The sequence below is a fragment of the Rattus norvegicus genome, chromosome 15 (genome assembly GCF_021556685.1).
Source record: "Rattus norvegicus strain SHRSP/BbbUtx chromosome 15, alternate assembly SHRSP_T2T, whole genome shotgun sequence".
NCBI lineage: Eukaryota > Metazoa > Chordata > Mammalia > Rodentia > Muridae > Rattus > Rattus norvegicus.
Genome location: NC_141548.1, coordinates 78,793,759 through 78,814,871, shown reverse-complemented (window position 1 = coordinate 78,814,871; position 21,113 = coordinate 78,793,759). Strand labels below are relative to the sequence as shown.

Genomic DNA, 21,113 nt, shown 5'->3' with positions numbered 1-21,113 from the left:
ATACTGACTCATTATTATTCCAAATACATCATTTTCATTTGAGCATATGATGAGGATATGAAAGGATTTGCATTTAGATTCATATGATATCAGAATACATTAGAGAAGAAGAAATAGAATAGAAATTCTAGAAACTGAAATCTAATTGCTAAAAATGTTGAAATACCTTTGATAAACAAATAAGAAACAAGAAATGTTGACATTTTTATTTAATTGAATCATTATTTCATAAACAACATTGTTTGGAAAATATATATAATAACACGATATATATTGTTCATCACTTTGATGAACAGGATACTATAAGTTACTATTATCTTTAACATCTTTAGTCAAATAGCATTGGGATTGTAAGATGTTTGTACATATTCTAATATATATTAAAATGATTAATACAATGTAAGACCATTGATTATTGAAGAAAAATTACTTTGCAATGTTCAAGTATGTCAAAAGTTTTCCACATATGATGCCTGAATTTAAGTTTTTCTGTTATCCAGTGAAGTAAAAGAGTTGACTAAAATGATAATAAGCAGATGCCATAAATATCATCCAACAGTAAGAGTTCATCTATTCACTAGATACTTAGGATGTATAACTATTTATGTTTTTGAGTAAAGAGAGAAGATTAAGGGGTAGAGAACTTATGAATAATATTTAGTCTCTTATATATTTTTAACCAACAACTTCATTGAAACGTATTTTTTCACTTTTATTTATTCTTTGGTAATTTCATACAGAAATACAAATAATTAAATCATATATATATATACATATATATACACACATATATATCCCCCGTTCTATACTAAAACTCTTAAACTCTTCCTGGATACTTACAGAAACCCAATTCATTTATTTTTCCTTTTAAAAGATATCTGATACTCTATTAGCTCAGAACATAGCATAAAGTACCACAAATGCACATATATAATTAAAAATTTCAAATCAAATAGAAATAGCTTGCATTTTTAGAATAGCTGTCTCTGATATTAAAAAAATACCTTTGCCTTATGAAATTTTAATGAGTAAAGTAGTTTGGGTGTCAGCAGTTTATAAAAACTTTAATAAAGTTGGAATTGGCAAATACTAAAGGAGAACTGAGATAATAGATCATAATCAAGTTTAAAATGTAAAACTAATAACCAAGAAGCCAGCTAGGAATAATCCGCCAGGCTTACTTTTGAAAATACCTCATTTCTTTTAATCACAAGTAATTTTGTGAGTAGCAAAAATCCTGAAAACAATTCAATTACCAACCGAAATCATCTTTACTGTTGGAATCAGAGTATTACAAATTTTTTATTCTGAATCTGTTCAAAGTAAACTTCAGTTCCTTTAAATTTCTACCAAAATTTTCAGGAATATAAATAAATGTGACATCCGTTCTAGCTACTACTGAGAGCATGTTTTTTGTCTTTTCTACAGTTTTATAGAACATTGACTCAGTGCTCATGACTGATTGAGAACCATCATGTAAATGTAGCAATTAGTCATTCTCAGTACATGATATTTTAATTTCTAATAATCGTAGGGCTCATTGCCCAGGCAACATAGAACTTCCAAAGTAAAGCACTGAGAAGAAACTTTATTTCTACTTACAACTTTATTCTATCTAATCTGGAATGTAGATCTAACCTGTGGGAAAGCTGTGTACTATCCATAGTAAAGAACAGTATACAAACGAAGCAGCACATATGGATTTTTCTTGTTTATATCACTAAGATATAAAATATGATAAAATTTATCATATTTCTCATCAACTCTCCACTGTAAAAGTTATCTCCACCATAAAGCAAAGTGAAGCTTCCTTTTCTTTGTCTCTTCTTTTTATTCGGTCTGGCACCAAATAGAAATACTGTTTTATACGAGTATGAATCCTCAGTTGGTTAAAGCTGTGTTTTTAGAACCACAGGTGGAGAACACTCAGAAGAAAGAAAGCTACTCATAACTTTTGAATACTGGAATAATCACATTTTCATGGACTTGAAACATAAAGATTCCATGCCAGACATAAGCTAACTTTCCAAATGGTGCCATCTCACCCTACTCAATACCTACTACTTTATACCATAAGTCTTAATCCTCCACTGTCTTCATCATAACCTTTAAGATACTTCTACAAAATAATTTATGTATATCTAAGTCCAAACTTAGTTAAAATATATAATTCCATATATATCATATATTTCCAAAATTCTAACAGTTATGAAAAAGGACCCGAAAGCAATATGTTCTCACATTCATATTTATATCATTTATATAATACATGATATTGTATGATATATATATATATACTTATATATCATAGCTTTATAATACTAGTAGGAAAAAAGTCCCGTGTTTCACTGTTTGTTCTTTCTACTTTATTTCTAGTATAGTCACCTGATTCCATGATTCCATATTTCTCTCTCTAGATCTATACCTCCTATGATTTCTAGTCTCATATATTCACTTTTCCATCTGACCTCTAGGATGAACGAAGAAATGGAAATTTAAATATATTTATATGCAGAATTTAATTAAATTTCCTATTGACTTATTCAATTTCTTTCTCCATTTCAGGAGCTCTTCACACATTAGTGTGAACAAGAAAGAAATCCATGGGGATATTTATCCCAATAGATTTTTTTTTTCAGAAATATTCTTTTCTGTCCAATATTTCTCTATCTCTGGTGTTTGTTCCTGTCCTAAGTTAATATCTTATTCAAACTCAATGATCTTCTGTATTACATCATTCTCAAGCTTCATTTTCTATTATGTCATCCACTCACTCATAAAACCAAAGTTAATAAAAATGATAATATTAGAGAATGATCATCTTTTCATATTCATTGCTTTGCTACTGATTTACCCCCCAAGAATTTTTACCGAATTAGAATTATCAATTCCGAAAATTACTGATCACAGTCCAGATCATAAAATGCTCACTGGTCAAAATGGTGATGGAAAAGTACAATTCTTAACTTCAAAGAGGTTAAGAGATGGTTTATTCTGGAACCAAACATGAGTGATTGTGTCCTAGCAACACAGATTTATGTTACCCCAAATCTCATGTTCCAACGTGAAATCAGTTCATGAATTTTTTACAGTAACTGAAAGAAGAATGTGCTGAATAAACGTATGTTTAGAATTCAATGGTGGAAACATAAGTAGATAGTAACAGCAAGGTGAAATCTCTCTTATAGGCATTGGATATTATCTGATGACTTTTCGCCTTTAGCTTGGTGCAAACCAAGGGTTAGTTAAGTGAATAAATTCCAATGTCTTTTATCGGTTAGTCACAGGGTGTTTGGTCTGACAGAGAATAGGAAAAGAATGGCGATTTAAAGGGCTGTAGATAGCCCAAGATAAAGTGTAATTAGGTTCTGGACCTGCAACAGTTAGAGCTATTCACGGTCATCGCAATTTTTAGTTTGCCCCCAGCCTGTTCAGATATTGCTTCTTCTAGGAATTTTGATTCATAGAAGGTAGGTACCTATGGTAGGTATGACTGAACGTTCATCTGCTACCTAGACAGCACTTCTGACAGCCATTCACTCTGACTATTTCAGTGTCTTCTGTATAAATGATCAGTGCACTGGCCTCACAAGTTAATTTTCTCTTCTCAGGTAGTTGTGCTTCCTCAATCAGTCAGGTGCACATTTGGTTTTCTTCATTAATGAGGTGTTTTGAATAAAGCATCTCTACTATTCTCAGCAAAATTCTTCATCTGCTAATAAAATTACACCCTCTGTTTTATGTTTCTCATCAGTTTGTATTAAAGAGCATAACACATGTTAACATCTGTGTTGATTTTACCATGTGTCTCTCATTGAAAATTGTAAGTGGTGAAACTGTGTCGACTTTGTGTATCTCTTTGCTTCTGTCTTTAAACATGTTCCTAAATAGCAATGTGCAATAATGAATATTTTTCATGATCACATTAGCTGCCACCCAAAACTAGGTAGATTAATGAAAGTGTAACTGCTGAAATTTGGTGCTTGTCAATTAAAAATTGTAACACTCTATGACCGTGGTGTAGTTATATATTTCATTGGAATTAGAAAACACACAATTATTTGCTGATATATAGTTTGTTGAGTGTATTTTAGCTTTGTTGATCAATAGTATGTCCTAAGGTGGAAAAAGTACTGCTTTTAGGTAGTAAAAGTTTCATAGAAAATATGCCCCTGAAGGCTGAAAACATTTTAAATTTTTTCTATGAGATTTTCATTTGTGTTTGCAATGTATTTTGATCATAGCAACCCCCATTTCTGCTCTGTATTTCCCTAATCTGGATCATCTCAAACTTTTTTCCCTTCCATTTCATGTCTTCTTTATTTTAATATATCATTCTACTGTTTCAAATTATAGCATCCCAAATATGTAAGATGGCTATTAGTACATTCTTCGGCTTGTGAACAACCTATCAGTGACCAGAAACCCCAGGAAAAAGGCCATCAATCGCCCTTGCTGCCAGTGCTTTCTATATAACCTCACCTAGCAACGGGGTCACCTGAGACTTGCCCCATCTAGTTGGAGTTTTGACTTGGTTGACCTTTTTCACGTCTTGTACTGGTCACCAAAACTACTGCTATAGGTTCATGAGGACAGCAGCAGAGCTACCTGTTCCAAACATTCATCTTCATAGCCTTTGCACAATCTCCCTGCTCTTAAGTTCTTTTGTATCACCTTTCCCAGCTGTTCTCTGAACCTCAGGGGAGAGAACCGAGAAACAGATGCTTCATTTATGACTGGCCACTCACAGTCCCCTCTTTGTATCACTTTACCCCATTATGAGTCTGTATTAACTACCCCCCACTATAAAAAGAAGCTTCTCTGATAATGGTTGACAGAAGTTTAAAACTATGAGTATGAACGTAAACATTGAGAGAACTGTTTGACAATATGACTACCAACGGTCAGGTTTGACATCACAGAGTTAGCTGGAGCAGGTGCTGTCGATTGGGATTATGCTCATAGCAGACGAGGCCCAGTGACCGCAATGGGCGATTTACAGGGTCAGCACCACTGACAGAACAAAGCTTAATTATCTGGAGCTGGCAAAATGCCCAGTTAGAAACTAAATTCCTTTATCTCTTACGTGTATGTATGTATGTATTATGTATGTGTACACACACACACACACACACACACACACACACACACACACACACATTTGGTGGATGGGGGTGAGCCCCCAAGCCACACTTTATTCCTTCTCTTAGGCCTGCTTATAACTTCTTAGACAAATAACTTCATAGATCAAATGTTACACAAAATGGAAGTTACAGAAAGAAGTTGATGTTAAGTTCAAAGCAGCACTTCATTCTATACACTCATTATAAGTTCAGAGCAACAGTTTCATATGGCCTTGCTTCATCATAGTGCATACCTATGGACTCATCCTTGAACCTGACCTACAATGAATGTTTTTCCTTGGTCATAAATCTGTTTCAAGCTTGCATTCTTATCCTAGTGTGAATAGCCTGTGACACATGAAGGTTTACAGAGCTCTATTTGCAGCTTTTCAGAGAGCTAGAAATTACTTGTGTAAATTCAGGAATTCTATAAAATCATTATCAGGAATTATTAAATCATCGTTTTGTCTATGCAACATTCCTACATAATAGTATATCTTCATTGATATGCAGAAAATCTGCCAAATGGGGTGGGCTAATGTTTAGGAATCATTAGGCTGTGTAATAGTGACAAAAACGCATATAATTAACAAAAAGCAATTCAGGGATAAAAATCTCTGAAAGCCCCGTAATTTAGCGCATAAACATCAAAGCCATGCAAAGTGGTGGGCCAGAAAACTTACTTGCGTGCCTTCAGTCCTTCCTAGATGGCTACTGATATCTGACCATTTAGCAAAGGGATAGTAGTGGGTTGCCCCTTGAATGTGACCTCCTCAGCCACAGAACTTTGGCCAGGTTACTAGGCAAGAATTACTTCTTGTGGCACAGAATTGAATTTGGAGAGCTGTTTTATGTTCTATAACATTCATGAGGCTATTGTACCAATAAATACATCTTGTTTAGATGATCAGAATTGTAGCATACAGGGTCCATTCAGAAGTGAATAAAAGCATCAATGTCTTGCCCCCACCCCCATTAGCTTGCATGGCACTTTTTGACAGTATGAAAGTTAGCTGTCGGAAAGTATACTGCCTAGCTTCACCATCAGGGAGAGTAGTTTCTGGACAGAAAAAGAAAGTTAAAAAATAAGGATCATTTTTTCTATGTCTTGTAGTGAAAGTGTGTGGTGACTTCAGAAACAGGATCATATCTTTCAGTTATAGTGCATATCGAAGAGACAAGTTAACAGCCAGTGTGCTGTTTTTAAATTCTCTGGGCAATACACTATTCTCTGAGTTATTTTTCTATTGCTGTTACAATACACCAAAAATGTGACAAATTTAAAAAGGAAAGCATTTAACTGGGCTTATAGTCAGGGGAGTAGAGTTCATGATCATGGAGTTACAGTGTAGAAGAAGAAACTATTATGGGAAACCCACTAGAGATGACCACTCAAATTCAGTTTATAGCTTATTGTGAGTCTTCTTCCAGCCTGCGGGGACTACATCACATATTCAGAGATAAATGCAACACCTAGAGTCCAGAGCACAGGGTTTTGAAGGCAAAAACAATATTCTGGCATTTTGATATGCAGCTAACTTGGGAGAGCTCTTTGCTTAAGCAAGCACTTTAACAGAAGTGAAGATAAGCAGTTAGCTAGAGTGTTCTGCACAAGCAGGCATTTTAACAGAAACTATGTTGAATTATCTAAGATATCTTGACCTTGGGTTCTTAGAAAAGATATGGGTAATTTTTTACAGACATCTCTATCAAGGAGACCAACCTTAGTTAAACCTTGTCTTTTCAGCAGAAACACAAAGTCAAGGAACTTCCACACTGTCTTGTACTGACATATTCTCTACTTGTTCTATGGAAAGGAGTAAATTTTATTAGCTATCCATAGGTAACAATTATTTCCTGAGGTATTTTTCCATTAAATATTGTAGCAGTCCCTGTTGTAGTGGGGTGCTTTGCCCCATCCTGAGACACCAGCAAATATTTATAGACTAAACCAGTAGTTCAGATTTCAGTGAAGTCCCACTCCCAATGTTTTGGACATCTATTTGCTCCAGCCCAGATCCCTTATGGGATTTTCCTTCCACCTTTGGGTAGAAGGATCTTAGTATACCTGACACATCTAAAAGTGATGACTTTAATTAGGCTTTACAATTTGGAACATAGTGACTGGATCTGAGTTCAGAAGTCTCTGTGGCTCTTGGGCGATTGCCATAGTAAAGATTCATGACTATTTGCCTTTCTAGTTTTGCAACATCCATCATTTTGAGTTTTCCTACTTATCCAGTTCTTGTTTCATACAACTGATCTCATTCTCAGCTGCATTCTGAACTGTCAGGTAAGACTTACCAATATATGGAAAAATCTGATTTAATCTGAGGTACTTCCCAGGCAGAATATGCAGCTGCTCTGTTGACTCTGGCTCCTGGAGAAGACTCCTTTTTGGTATCCTTTTAAAAGCATGATGGGTACCCTCTTGCATAACCAGATAGTTTCCAAAGTGGCTAAGAGTCTGTGGTAGTTTGAATAGGTATGGTCCAATAGCCTCTTGTATTTGAATGCTTGACTTATAGGCAGGGATGTCATTAGGAAGTATGGCCTTACTAAAGTAGGTGTAGCCATGTTGGAGGAAGTATGTCATTTTGGGGTTGCTTTGAGGTCTCCTATGCTCAAGCTACAGTCAGCATGGTACACTGTCTCTTTTTGCTGCCTGGAGAAGATGAAGAACCCTCAGATATCTCTCCAGTACTATTTCTTCCTGTACCCCACGGTTTCCTGCCATGATGATAATGGAATAAACCTCTAAAACTGTTAGCCAGCCCCCCTTATATGTTTTTTATAAGAGTTTCCATGGTCGTGGTGTCTCTTCACACAATATCTTAAGATATTTCTTCTATATTTTTATTTCTTTTCCTGCTGTGATTAGCAATTTTCTTCCCCTGTATAGAGCCCTTTGTATATGGGCCATGGTGAAAGCATATCAGCTCTCCACATATATGGTGATAACCTTGTATTTCTCCAAGCGCAGTGCATACATCAAAGCTAAAAGTTCAGTTCATTTAGCTAAGGATACCTAGTTTAAATATTGAGCTCAGATAGTCTTAAGTCATCTCGACTGACCCTGCCTACCTGTCCCATCTTGGAAGAAAGTATCCCCATCTATGTAAGTTAGGGTTTTTTAGAACTACAGAACTTGTAGAATGTCTCTATATATTGAGAGAATGTATTGTAATGACTTATTGTTTACAGTCCAACTAACCCAAAAGTGAGCAACTGTGAATGCAAGACCAAGAAACTAGTAATTGCTCAGTCCCATGAGGCCAGTTGTTTCAGCTGCCCTTCTGTATAAGCTGGAATCCTAAAGAAGTAGTTTTCAATACATGTGCTCTCAAGTGGGAGGAAATGAGGGTTTTCCTTCTTCCATTGTCCTTATATAGGCATCCAGTGAAATGTGTCCCAGATTAAATTTGTGTACCACCTTGCCTGGATCCCGAACTTGATTTGTCCCTGCCTGACTTTGAACTCAGAGATCTAATTGTTCCATCTCTTGGGATTAATGATGTGTGCTACCTTTCCTGGGCCTAAGGTTTTCATGGGTACGATGCCTCAAGATCTGGATCAAATGTATGCCCTCCATGTCTGGATTGTAGTTTATTCCAGACGCAATCAAGTTGACAACAAGAAATAGCCATCACACTATCTGTGAAGAATATCCTGTCCAGTGTCCTTGATGCGATGTTAGCCAAATCACTCCTGGTAAACTGGATCAGGTCATTCACCATAAAACAGTTATTCAGGGACTCACAGGATCTTTGTGTGACAGGGTTGAACCCAGGCAGGGTTGAAGCTGGTGTCTTGTGAATTGAATGCAGGATTGATCCAGATGCAGAGCCTGGGATTGGTTTACTGGGATGTCAGCTATCCACCCCTCAAGTAGGTCTCAACAGAGTTCAAGGCTTTCAGAAGCAGTGTATGCCCTAAAGTTGATTTGTCAGATAGTTTTACAAGAAAAGTGGTGGCAGCTATGTTACTCATACACACTGAATATCCCATTTCAATCAGGTACAGTCTCCTGGACAGATATGCTGTAAGTTCCTTCTAGGGTCTAAGGGTTTGATTCAGGACTCCTAGACAATGTCTCTGGCCATATCCATGTACAAGTGAAATGGCTTAGTAACGTCTGGGAGGGCCATGCTAAGGCAGACATTAGGACCTTTTTCAAGGCTTTAAATGCTCCCTACTAAGTTTCAGTTCATCACAAAAATCTGCAAACCCACAGTGGGCTTGGCTATCCCAAAAAATCCCATTATCCATAGCCAAAATTATTAAGCCACCGTAGGAATTTCTGTACTGGTTGTTGTTGTTATTGTTGTTCCTCCTGCTGCTGCTTGTTTGTTTGTTTCTTTGTTTTATCAGGGAGTGAAAATTTGCAGGTCTTTGCAAGATGCCTGAAATTAGGCTGTGGCAAAGCATTTGCTGCCTTTCCTCTGAGTTGTAGACGTATATATGACCCCAAGGATGCACAAGTGAGAATGTGTGTCTCAGGGCCTGAAGGGCCTTAAAAGGCCTTCTGTTGGCAGTCTACATTCCTACTAAGTTCCCAGAGCGTCAAGGATGCAATCTACACACTGGAGCCAGTTGATTTGTGGATAAATCGTCTAATTCCAACAGATGTGCACCCAGGGACCCACCCAACAATGCTGACTATTCCCTGAAGTCCTTCTGGTGGTCTGTTTTCCCTATTCCTGTTCTCTTTTATTTTCTCAAGGGCCCCAATCACAACAGAATTGAGTTTCCCTGACTTTTGTCAGCCGCATCTTAGTTCTTGTGATACTAAAGAACAATTAAAAAAATGCATCCTACACATTCCTTCAAATTATGCTAATTTCTTAGGATTTCTCTTTATGCCTCGGGATGACTGGATGACAAAAGCAACATTAGGGTATACTTGTTTCAGTGGCATCTGAGGGTATGGGGGTGACTATTCAATATGTCTTACAGAGCCTTTCCAGATTTCAGTGAGTGATTTATGAGGTCCTTGAGTATCTTGACCTAACGTAAATCAGCTGATAAATTTTCTAGCTGCCTCTTTTCATTTTTCCAATAACATTTAATGCCCCTTTACCTTGGTATTGGGATCCGAACTGGTCACTCTATCTGTGCCTTTGCATCAGAAAATACTCCTAAATAATTTTCTACTTTCCAGCAGGATTCATTCTTGCTCCTTGGGCATAAACATGGGAGCTAGGAGCTACTGGCAAGGTTCCCAAGCTGTCTATTGTGTATAGAAAACAATTTGAACAAGCTAATAAAGGCTTGCAGCTTTTATGAGAAAGGAGGATTTTGGGTCATCCAATTAATATGCCTTTGGTAGCGAAGAGAACATAAACCTCAGTGTGTATTTCGCAGTGTGTGCATAGTAATAGTAATAGCCTACCACAATTTGCAGCCACAGTTGTTGCCAGAAGGGTGAATTGCATCAAGATTAGGCAGCCTGTTTTGCCCTGTAAACATTGGGGGCAACTGTGGCTGTAGTATTCTGAAGGCTCACTCCCCTTTCTACTTTGGATCTGTTTCTCCAGTCAAGAGAACTGACAGAAACACACAACAGAAATACCTAGAGAGGCACAGCCCTACATAGAGAGACACAGTGAAGTCAAACAGGTAACTACTGCACATTCATACGCCTGAAGAAGCCAGGGAAATCTGGAAATATCTTGCATGGATCCCAGGTGTCGCGCCCACCTCCACCGGCAAGGAAGACACAACATGGTCGGATTCTTCTCCACAGCCTTTATTGCAGGACCACCTCTTTGTTGATATGGGGACCTTGAGCAGCAAAAGCGCTCGCCTTATATACACAGCAGGCTGAGGCTATGCTAATTGTCCGTCACGGATTGGCGTCACTCATTAGCATATTAATGTCCCAGCCAACTGGTGCCAGGTGCAAAACCCGCGCATGCGCAGTACCATTGTTCACCACAGGTGGGCGCCGGATCACCTCGTTATCCTATGGCTGCCCTGGCAAGGGGACAAGCCTGCGCATGCAAGATAAGTCGTTTACTACCAGATGGGACTGGATGTCGGCGCCATCTTTGTTTTACCGCACCGTTCCCTACACCCAGGCATAGAGTATTTGCCATTGTGTCTGATGAGCATTTGCCATTGTGTTTGATTTCCCTCCTCTCTTGAACCCGAAACAGAAACAGATGGTACACCTTATAGACCAAACTTCCTTCTGTTTCTTCCTTGTTCTGCTCCAAATGCCCAGGGCAAAGGGAAGAATTCCTGAATTCACACTGAGAAACATGATTTTCAATGCTCTATCAATGTTCTCTTGGAACATCAAGGTAACTCTGAATCACTTAGCAGCAATATTTCAGAGGATTTTCTTGGTGTACTGCAAATCTCAGGGTGGGTACTCCCTTAGAGGACTCTTCAGCTGGTACATTCTCCCATGCTCTTAGGGGTCCTGAGAATCCTAAGGTCCTGGCCTTGGTGTCTGTAGATCTATCTGGGGCTTACAAAATGTTACAGGAATCTCACCCGAGATGACCACTCAAATACAGTCTTGATTCTAGCTGTCTCAGGCTTTTTTGACCTAAATGTAGCACATAGTGTCCACTCATGATGCTACATATTCTATATGTTCTAATTTATTTGGTGAGGCTTTCCAAATGTGTTTTTTTTTTGTTTTGTTTTGTTTCGTTATTTTTTAACTTATTTGAATTTTCAGTACCAATCTGTATTTAAGTTTGTTTTTGGTCAGAAATATAATCTCTTAATAAAATCTATTTCATATTTTGAATCATTTTATGTCATTTAGGTAACTTGTTGTTTTTTTCTCTCCTTATTATATCCATGCTTTTGTAGATATTCTCCTGGTATTCCAGCTGATTCCTTTTGCTTCCATTGACTTTGTCCAATTCATTATAGCCTTAGCATTTCTACTGTATCATGCTTCTGCTGCTGATTTGTGCTTGGTGTTTGCTATTGAACTGGATTCCTGACAAGGAAGAAGGCAACACCTAAGGAACTCCTAGAAAGGCCACAACTACCATTTCCTATAAGCTTTTCTCACCTTCCTCTGTTTGGTGGACTAGAAGAGGGTTAGAAGTGTTTAAAAATCTTAAATAAAGTAGGTTTTGGAAAAAAAATCTAAGCCTACTGTGAACACAGGATCTGATGAAATTTTTGGAAGTATTTGAGCCCATCTCGTGCTGTCTTAGTTATTGCCTCCTTCCTTAATTGCTTGCATTTTTACGAAAATGTTGAAAATCTACTGATTTTCTCTTAATTGATGGGTATGGGTCACTGACAGAGGACAAATGGCATTGAAATGTCATAAAGGTTAGGTAGTTCTGACAGTAAGGTTTCAGAAGAAAAGGAATCAACTCAGTTTGAGTCACAAGATGAATCAGCACTGAATACTAGGAGCTGTTCTTTCAGTTAAGTGGTGCTCAGAATGTGGTATGATGAAACACCTTGGTTTAAAATCGATCTTTTCCTCCTCATGAATTTTAAGCTAAAAAACAGTTATGTTGGATATTGCTGCTCAAATTAGTGTTTTAATTGTTTATCCAAAATTTGAGTGCTAGATAGCCTACTAATACCCAAACTGCATAATACAAATAAACAGATAAACAAATACATTAATTAAAAGTAATTATTTCTTTAGGAAAATGATTTTTACATACTTCATGAACTTATCAATATTAAATATGTCATATCTAGAAGCTCCTAAGTTTTGGAAACACTGTTTCTGGGTAAGTTTTCTGCATGTGAAGGAGAAATAAAATAAGTATCTGGCACTGAAGCTGGATCTAAAGGAACTAAATCTCTTGGATTTGAACCTAAGAACAGGATGATAAAGAAACCAGAATTCTATTTATTCACTCAGAAACCTAAATGATCATGTTTTCACCTCCCAATTTATATTGATGAGTTTAAAACATATACCATTAGACTCTTGACTACTACCTTAAGCCATTTAGCAAAAAGAAATCCTCCTTACTTCATAAAAGTCAACATTCAGATGATACTGAATATAATACTGATCTCCTTTCCATTTGTTTACTGTATCCAAGCTTCAAAATCAAGTTGAAGTCCATATGGATATAACATTCCAACATCGATCTACATGTTCAAACTTCACTTTTTGACCAAGACATGTAATAGAATTCTCAGAATATTGAGATGTACTGCTTAAGAACAATGAATTTTTTTTAATTTAACATTTTTTCCCATCTTTATTAACTTGGGTATTTCTTATTTACATTTCGATTGTTATTCCCTTTCCCGGCTTCTGGACCAACATCCCCCTAACCCCTCTCCTCCCCCCTTCTATATGGGTGTTCCCCTCCCCATCTTCCCCCCCATTACCACCCTCCCCACAACAATTCCTTTCACTGGGGGTTCAGTCTTGGCAGGACCCAGGGCTTCCCCTTCCACTGGTGCTCTTACTAGGATATTCATTGCTACCTATGGGGTCAGAGTCCAGGGTCAGTCCGTGTATAGTCTTTAGGTAGTGGCTTAGTCCCTGGAAGCTCTGGTTGGTTGGCATTCTTGTTCATATGGGGTCTCAAGCCCCTTCAAGCTCTTCCAGTTCTTTCTCTGATTCCTTCAATGGGGATCCCGTTCTCAGTTCAGTGGCTTGCTGATGGCTTTCGCCTCTGTATTTGCTGTATTCTGGCTGTGTTTCTCAGGAGAGATCTACATCCGGTTCCTGTCAGCCTGCACTAACAATGAAGTTTTGAAACAAGAAATTGTGCACTGTGTTTTGAGTAATAGGATGACAAAGAATGTTTACACTAGTAACCTTATCACATCCTCTAAGATAGTTTTATGTCATTACTCTAGGAACCAATTATGTGCAAGTTAGAGATCCCTTAACATTTTATTTACTATAATATGTCTTAGGGTGTTCAAGATAAAATCTCTACAAACAAAAGTTCATCAAAATTGCATGCATCAGAGTTTCAGAAAAATCGGTTTTCACAGTTTACAACTCTGTAAAGAATTAGAATATAACTCTATAACTATAGATTTTAAAATATGAAAAGACATTCACTTTAAAAATAATTTCAACTAAAGTTTCATTGAGGAGGCAAAAGAGTCAAGAAGCCAAAGGGAAGGATGGTACTGAACAAACAAATGCAACAGCAAAACAAGACAAGAAAATAAAAATGAAAAGAAAAAAAGAACCCAAGACCCTTTAAGAATGTGATTAAAGCTCATATGAAGATACAAAGAACAAGAAAACATACACAGGGCATGAATGCAACTGCACCAGATCTGCTATATATATGCCATGGCTTCCAGCTTCCAGTTTATGTGGTAGTCCAGAAGGCAAGAATAAGTGGGCTTCTAATTCTCATGCCTTCTATAGGGTTCCTTATCTTCTGTTGCTTTATTTTGCTCAATTTAGGTATGGTAGCTTTGTTTAATCTTATTTTATTTTGTTTTTGTAATTGTAAGATGAGCAATTTCTTTTTGTTTACTTCATCTTATAAAATTTATTTTTCTTTTATTGAAAAAGATTTTTTTCTCGTACAATAAATCCTGGATATACTTTCCTCTCTTTTCTTTCCACATTCTTCCCCACCCATTCTCCATTCTGAATCCACCCAATTTTTGTCTCTCATTAGGAAAGAGAAGGCTCCTAACAGATAAAACCAAAAATTTCTAAAGAAGTTATAATAGGTAAAGCAAAAATGATCCTTTCAAATTTGGACACAGTAGTCCAACTGCAGGCAAGGACTTGTAAGAGCAGGCACAACGGTCAGAGGTCCACTCATTGTCAGAGTTAGGAGTCTCACAGCAACTCTAAGCTAATAACCACAATAGATATGCAAGGACCTGGGATGCTTCTGCTTCAGTCTCTGTGAGCTCATATACACCTTGGTTTAGAGGATCTCACTCCCCTGTAGTTCTCCATTCCCTCTGGTTCCCTTCCACCTTGGATATCACAGAGTTAACAGAGCCCTTAGGGCTATGATTTGATGAACACATCCAGTTTAGACTCTCTCTCCAAACAATGTCTGGCTGTGATTCTCTACCTTTATTCTCATCTGTCCCAGAGGAAGCCTCACTGATGATGAATGGGTAAGGCATTCATTTAAGAGTATACCAGAATCTCAATAGAAATCACTTTATTGATTTTTTTTAAGATGGGCACTGTGAATGTTAATTGCACTTTTTATTGGAATTTTTATGTATTTACATTTCAAATGTTATCCCCTTTCCCGATTAACCCCTCTCCCTAATTCTATGAGCATGTTCCCCGTCCCACCCAACCACTCCCACCTCAACACACTGGTGTTCCCCTACACAGGGGAAAAGAAGCTTCAGAGGAAGAAGGGCTTCTACACCTATTGAAGGACAATGCCATTCTCTGCTACATGTGAAGGGAGAGCCAAGGGTCCCCCCATGTGTACTCTTTGGTTTAGTCACTGGGAGCTCTCGGGGTTCTTGTTGGTTGATATGGTTGTTCATGTCCTATGGGGTTAAAAACCCCTTCAGCTCCTTTGGTACTTTCTCTAACTCCTCTATTGCGGTCCCCATGCTCAGTCTGATGGTTAGCTGCAAGCATCTTACTATGGATCAGTAAAGCTTTGGTAGAGTCCTCAGGAGACAGCTATATCAGCCTCTTGTCAGCAAGTTCTTCTTGGCATCAGCAATAGTAACTGGGTTTGGTGTCTCTATAGGGGATGGATCTCCAGGTGAGGCAGTCTCTGGATGGCCTTTCCATCAGTCTCTGCTCCACTCATTGCCCTGTATTTCCTCACATAAGTACTTTGATCGCCCTTCTAAGAAGGACTGATTCATCCACATTTTGGTCTGCTTTCTTGAGCTTCATATGGTCTGTGAATTGAATCTTGGCTATTCCAAGCCTTAGGGCTAGTATTCACTTATCAGTCAGTGTATACTGTGTGTGTTCTTTTGTGACTGGGTTGTCCTACTCAGGATATTTTCTAGAGTCTTCTTTTTGCCAAAGGATTTCATGAAGTCCTTGTTTTTAATAGCTGAGTAGTACTTGATTGTGTAAATATAACACATTTTCTTTATCCATTCCTCAGTTGAAAGACATCTGGGTTCTCTCCAGCTTCTGGCTATTATAAATAAGGCTGCTATGTACATAGTGCAGCATATGTCGTTGTTATACTTTGGGGCATCTAAGCCATTCTGATTGGTTTGAGGTGGAATCTTGGGGGTTGTTTTGATTTGCATTTCCCTGGTGACCAACAATGTTGAATATTTCTTTAGGTACTTCTCAGTCATTCAATATTCCTCAGCTGAGAATTGTTTAGCACTGTACCCCATATTTTAATAGGGTTATTTGGCTTTCTGGAGTATAACTTTTTGAGTTCTTTGTATATATTAAATATGAACTCTTTATCTGATGTAGGATTGGTAAAGATCTTTTCCCAATCTGCTGGTTGTGGCTTTGTCCTATTGAGTGCCCTTTGCCTTACACAAGCTTTGCAATTTTATCAGGTCCAATTTATCCATTCTTGATCTTAGATAATAAGTCATTGGTGTTCTGTTCAAGAAAGTTTCCCCTGTGCCTATATGTTCAATGCTCTTCCACACTTTCCTTTCAGTGTCAGTGCATCTGGTTTCATGTGGAGGACTTTGATCCACTTGGACTAAAGCTTTGTACAGGGTGATAAGCATGGATCGATCTGCATTCTTCTCCATGCTGACCTCCAGTTGAACCAGCACCATTTGTTGAAAATGCTGTCTTTCTTCCATTGGATTGTTTTAGCTCTTTTGTCAAAGATCAAGTGACCATAGGTGTATAGGTTAATTTCTAGGTCTTAAATTATATTTCATTGTTCTACCTGCCTGTCTCTGTACTAATATCCTGCAGTTTTTTTTTTTTTAATCATGATTGCTCTGTAATACAGCTTGAGGTCAGAGATGGTGATTCCCCTGAAGTTCTTTCATTGTTTAGAATACTTTTTGCACTATCCTTTTTTTTTTTTTGTTAATCCAAATGAATTTTCAAATTGTTCTTTCTAACTCTATGAGAAATTGAGTTGAAATTTTGGTGGATATTGCATTGAATCTCTATATGGCTTTTAGCAAGATAGCCATTTTTATTATATTAATTCTGTCAATCCATGAGAATGTAAATCTTTCCAATTTCTGAGCACTTTGATTTCTTTCCTCGGAGATTGGATGCTCTTGTAGAGGAAGTCTAATGATTTGTTTGAGTTCATTTTATACCTAGCTGCTTTGCTCAAGTTGTTTATCAGCTGTAGAAGTTCTCTGGTAGAATTTTGAGGGTCAGCTAAGTATAATATAATATCATCTACAAATAGTGATATTTTCACTTCTTCCTTTGCCATTTCTATCTTTTTGACTTCTTTTTTGCTTTCTAATTGCTCTATCTAGGACTTCAAGTACTATATTGTATAGTTAGAGAAAGTGGGCAGGGCAGTCTTGTCTAGACCCTGATTTTAGTGGGATTGCTTCAAGTTTCTCTCCATTTAGTTTGGTGTTAGCTACTGGTTTGCTGCATATTGCTTTTACTATGCTTAGATATGGGCCGTGAATTCCTGATCTTTTCAAGATTTTATCATGAATGGGTGTTGAATTTTGTTAAATGATTTCTCAGCATCTAATGTGACGATCATGTTGGAGTTTTTATCTGTGTGTGTGTGTGTGTGTGTGTGTGTGTGTGTGTGTGTGTGTGTGTGTGTGTGTGTTTATATAGTGGATTAAGTTGATGGAATTCCACATATTGAATCATCCTTGCATTCCTGGAATGAAGCCTACTTGATCATGATGAATAATACTTTCGATGTATTCTTGGGTTCAGCTTTTGAGAATTTTTATTGAGTATTTTTGTATCTATATCATGAGGGAAATTGGTCTGAAATTCTCTATCTTTGTAAGTCTTTATGTGGTTTAGGTATAAGTATAATTGTGGTTACAAAGAGTGAATTGGGTAGTGTTTTTTTCTGTTTCTACTTTATGGAATAGTTTGGAGAGTATTGGTATAAGGCTTTCTGTGAAATTCTGATAGAATTCAGCACTAAACCCTTCTGGTGGTGGGCTTTTGTTTGGTTGGGAAACTTTTAACGACTGATTCTATTTCTTTTGCGGTTATGGGACTCTTTAGATCTGATCCTGATTTAACTTTTCTACCAGTTACCTAACTAGAAAATTGTCCATTTCTTCCAGATTTTCCAGTTTTGTTGAGTATATAGGCTTTTGTGGTAGGATCTGGTAATTTTTTTTGAATTTACTCAGATTCTTTTGTTGTGTTTCTCTTTCACTTCTGATTTTGTTAATTTGGATACTTTCCCAAGGTTTATCTATCTTGTTGATTTTTTCAATGATCCAGCTTCTGGTTTAGTACTTTGTGTAGTTCTTTTTGTTTCTACTTGTTTGATTTCAGCTCAGAGTTTGACTATTTCCTGCCCTCTACTCCTCAGAGCTATGAGTTTTACTCTTAGCACTGCTTTCATTGTGTCCCATAAGTTTGGGTATGTTGTGCCTTCATTTTCATTAAATTCTAAAAAGTCTTTAATTGAGTAGAGTGTTGTTTGGCTTCCATGCATATATGGGCTTTCTTTCATTTTTGTTGTTATTAAAAACGACCTCAGTCCATCGTGATCTGATAGCATGCATGGAATTATTTCAATCTCCTTGTATCTGTTGAGTTCTATTTTGTGACAGATTACATGGTCAATTTTGGAGAAGGTACCATGAGGTGCTGAGAACAAGGTATATTCTTTTGTTTTAGGGTGAAATGTTCTATAAATATCTGTTAAATCTATTTGGTTTCTACCTTCTGTTAGTTTCTATGTGTCTTTTTTTTGGTTTCTATTTCCATGATCTGTCCATTGATGAGAGTGGGGTGTTGAAGTCTCCCAGTATTATTGTGTGTGATGCAATGTATTCTTTGAGCTTTAGTAAAGTTTCTTTTATGTATGTGGGTTCTCTTACATTCAGCGCATAGACTTTCAGAATTGAGAGTTCATTTTGGTGGATTTTCTTTTGATGAGTATTAAGTGTCCTTCCTTATCTTTATTGGTAAATTTTGGATAAATTCGATTTTATTCAATAACTAAAATGGCTACGTCAGCTTGTTCCTTGGTTCCATTTGCTTGGAATTTTTTCCAGCCTTTTACCCTCTTTTTGTCACTGAGTTGTGTTTCCTGTTGCAGCAAAATGCTGGGTCCTAAACTGTCAGTTAGCCTATGTCTTTTTATTGGGGATTTGAGTCTATTGATGTTGAGATATATTAAGGGATAATTGTAATTTCCTGTTATTTTTGTTGTCAGTCATGGACTTATGTTTGTGTGGCTATCTTCTTTTGGTTTGCTGAAAGGTTACTTTCTTGTTCTTTCTAGGGTTTAGTAGTGTTTGTTTTATCTTGCTTTTTGGGGCCATTTTTCTCTGGCTCTTGGTTACCCAAGCATCATCAGGTCCAGGTTCCTTCTTTTTGAGTGGGATTTAATTCAAAATCAGACATTGGTTTGCTATTCCTACAAGCTCTGTCCCCACTGCCTTAGCATATTCTTAGGTAATACAGATTATAGGTTAATAATTTTGGGGCTGGATTGGAGTCCATGTTATTCGTTGTTGTTTTTTGTTTGTCTGTTTTGTTTGTTTTTGTTTGTTTGTTCTGATTTTGGCAGCCTGCAGTGTATCTTCTCTCATCAAATATCTAAAACATAGGGTGAAGGTTCATGTAGGCACACCAGCTGGACTTTTCCACAAGTTCAGTGGATTGCATGGGCAGTTGTACTCATCTGTGGGGCTCCTATGTCAGTTTGAGAGCAGTTCTTTTTTCAGCCTGAGTTGCTTCAAGATTTTCATGAGTTCACTTGGCCAACAGCATAAGTGAATGCAAAAAATTCTACCACCATCTCTAATGGTCTCCAGTTCCCACTATCTGTACTTCCTCTCTCTCTTCCATGACATCTTCTCTACACCTTTTGGCCCTGTTTCTGTAACCACTCAGCCCCAAAATACCTTTAAAATCTATTTTATTTATCCCTTCCAGAGGCAACTATGTGCACAAATTAGAACCTTCCCCTTTACCTAACCTCTTTCGTTCTGTAGATATTAAGTTGTTCATCATTTACATAATGGCTAGTATCCACTTATAAGTGAATACCTATCATTTTTGTTTTTCTGAGTCTAAGTTATATCACTTAAGATTTCTATTTTAGATCCATACATTTGCTTTCACATTTCATGATGTTGTTGTTTTTTTAAGCTAAATAATACTTTTGTGTTAATATACCACATTTTCATTTTTCTTTCTTTTTGATGAGGAACATCTACTTTTTTCCAGTTTCTGGTATTATGAATAGAGCAGCAATGAATGTGACGGAGCAAGTGTCCTTATGGAAGAAAAGACCTTTATTTGGCTATGCCCAAGTTTAGTAGAACTCGGTTTGAAATAGATTGATTCCCAACTTTCTAAGAAAGTGCCTTTTTGAGTTTTGTAGTTCTTCATGTTTCAAGTCCACAGAGTCAAAAGCTGTCACTTGTGTTATTGATCCTTTCCATTCTGACAGTTGTAAGAGGAAATCTCCAAGTAGTTTTGATTTGTATTTACCTGTTGAACATTTCTAAGTTTTTCTCAGACATTTAAGATTCTTTTATTGAGAATATTTTGTTTAGATTTATATCCAATTTTTAATTGGGATACTCATTTTCTGATATCTAGTTTGTTGAGTTCTTTATATATTTTGGATGTGGGGTTGATAAGAACCCTTTTCCCGTTCTGTAGGCTGTAGCTTTCTTGCATTGATTGTGTCCTTTGCCTTACAGAGGATTTTCATTTTCATGAGGTGTCATTTATTAATAGTTGCTTTTAGTGCCTGTACTTTCTCAACTGGTATTTTGTTCAGAAAGTCTTCTCTTGTGCCAGTGCTTTAAACAGTATTCCTCGTTTTCTCTTCTGTCGAGTTTAGGATATATGGTTTCATGGTGAAGCCTTTGGTCCACTTGAACTTGAGTTTTATGCATGGTAGTATATATGGATCTATTTATACTCTCCTACAGGAA

The 21,113-nt window shown here is 37.1% G+C and overlaps 1 protein-coding gene across 1 annotated transcript in view; it reads left to right on the top strand.

Moving 5' to 3' along the window:
• Window positions 1–21,113, top strand: part of Klhl1 (kelch-like family member 1) — a 429,891-nt gene that overhangs the window by 2,055 nt on the left and 406,723 nt on the right.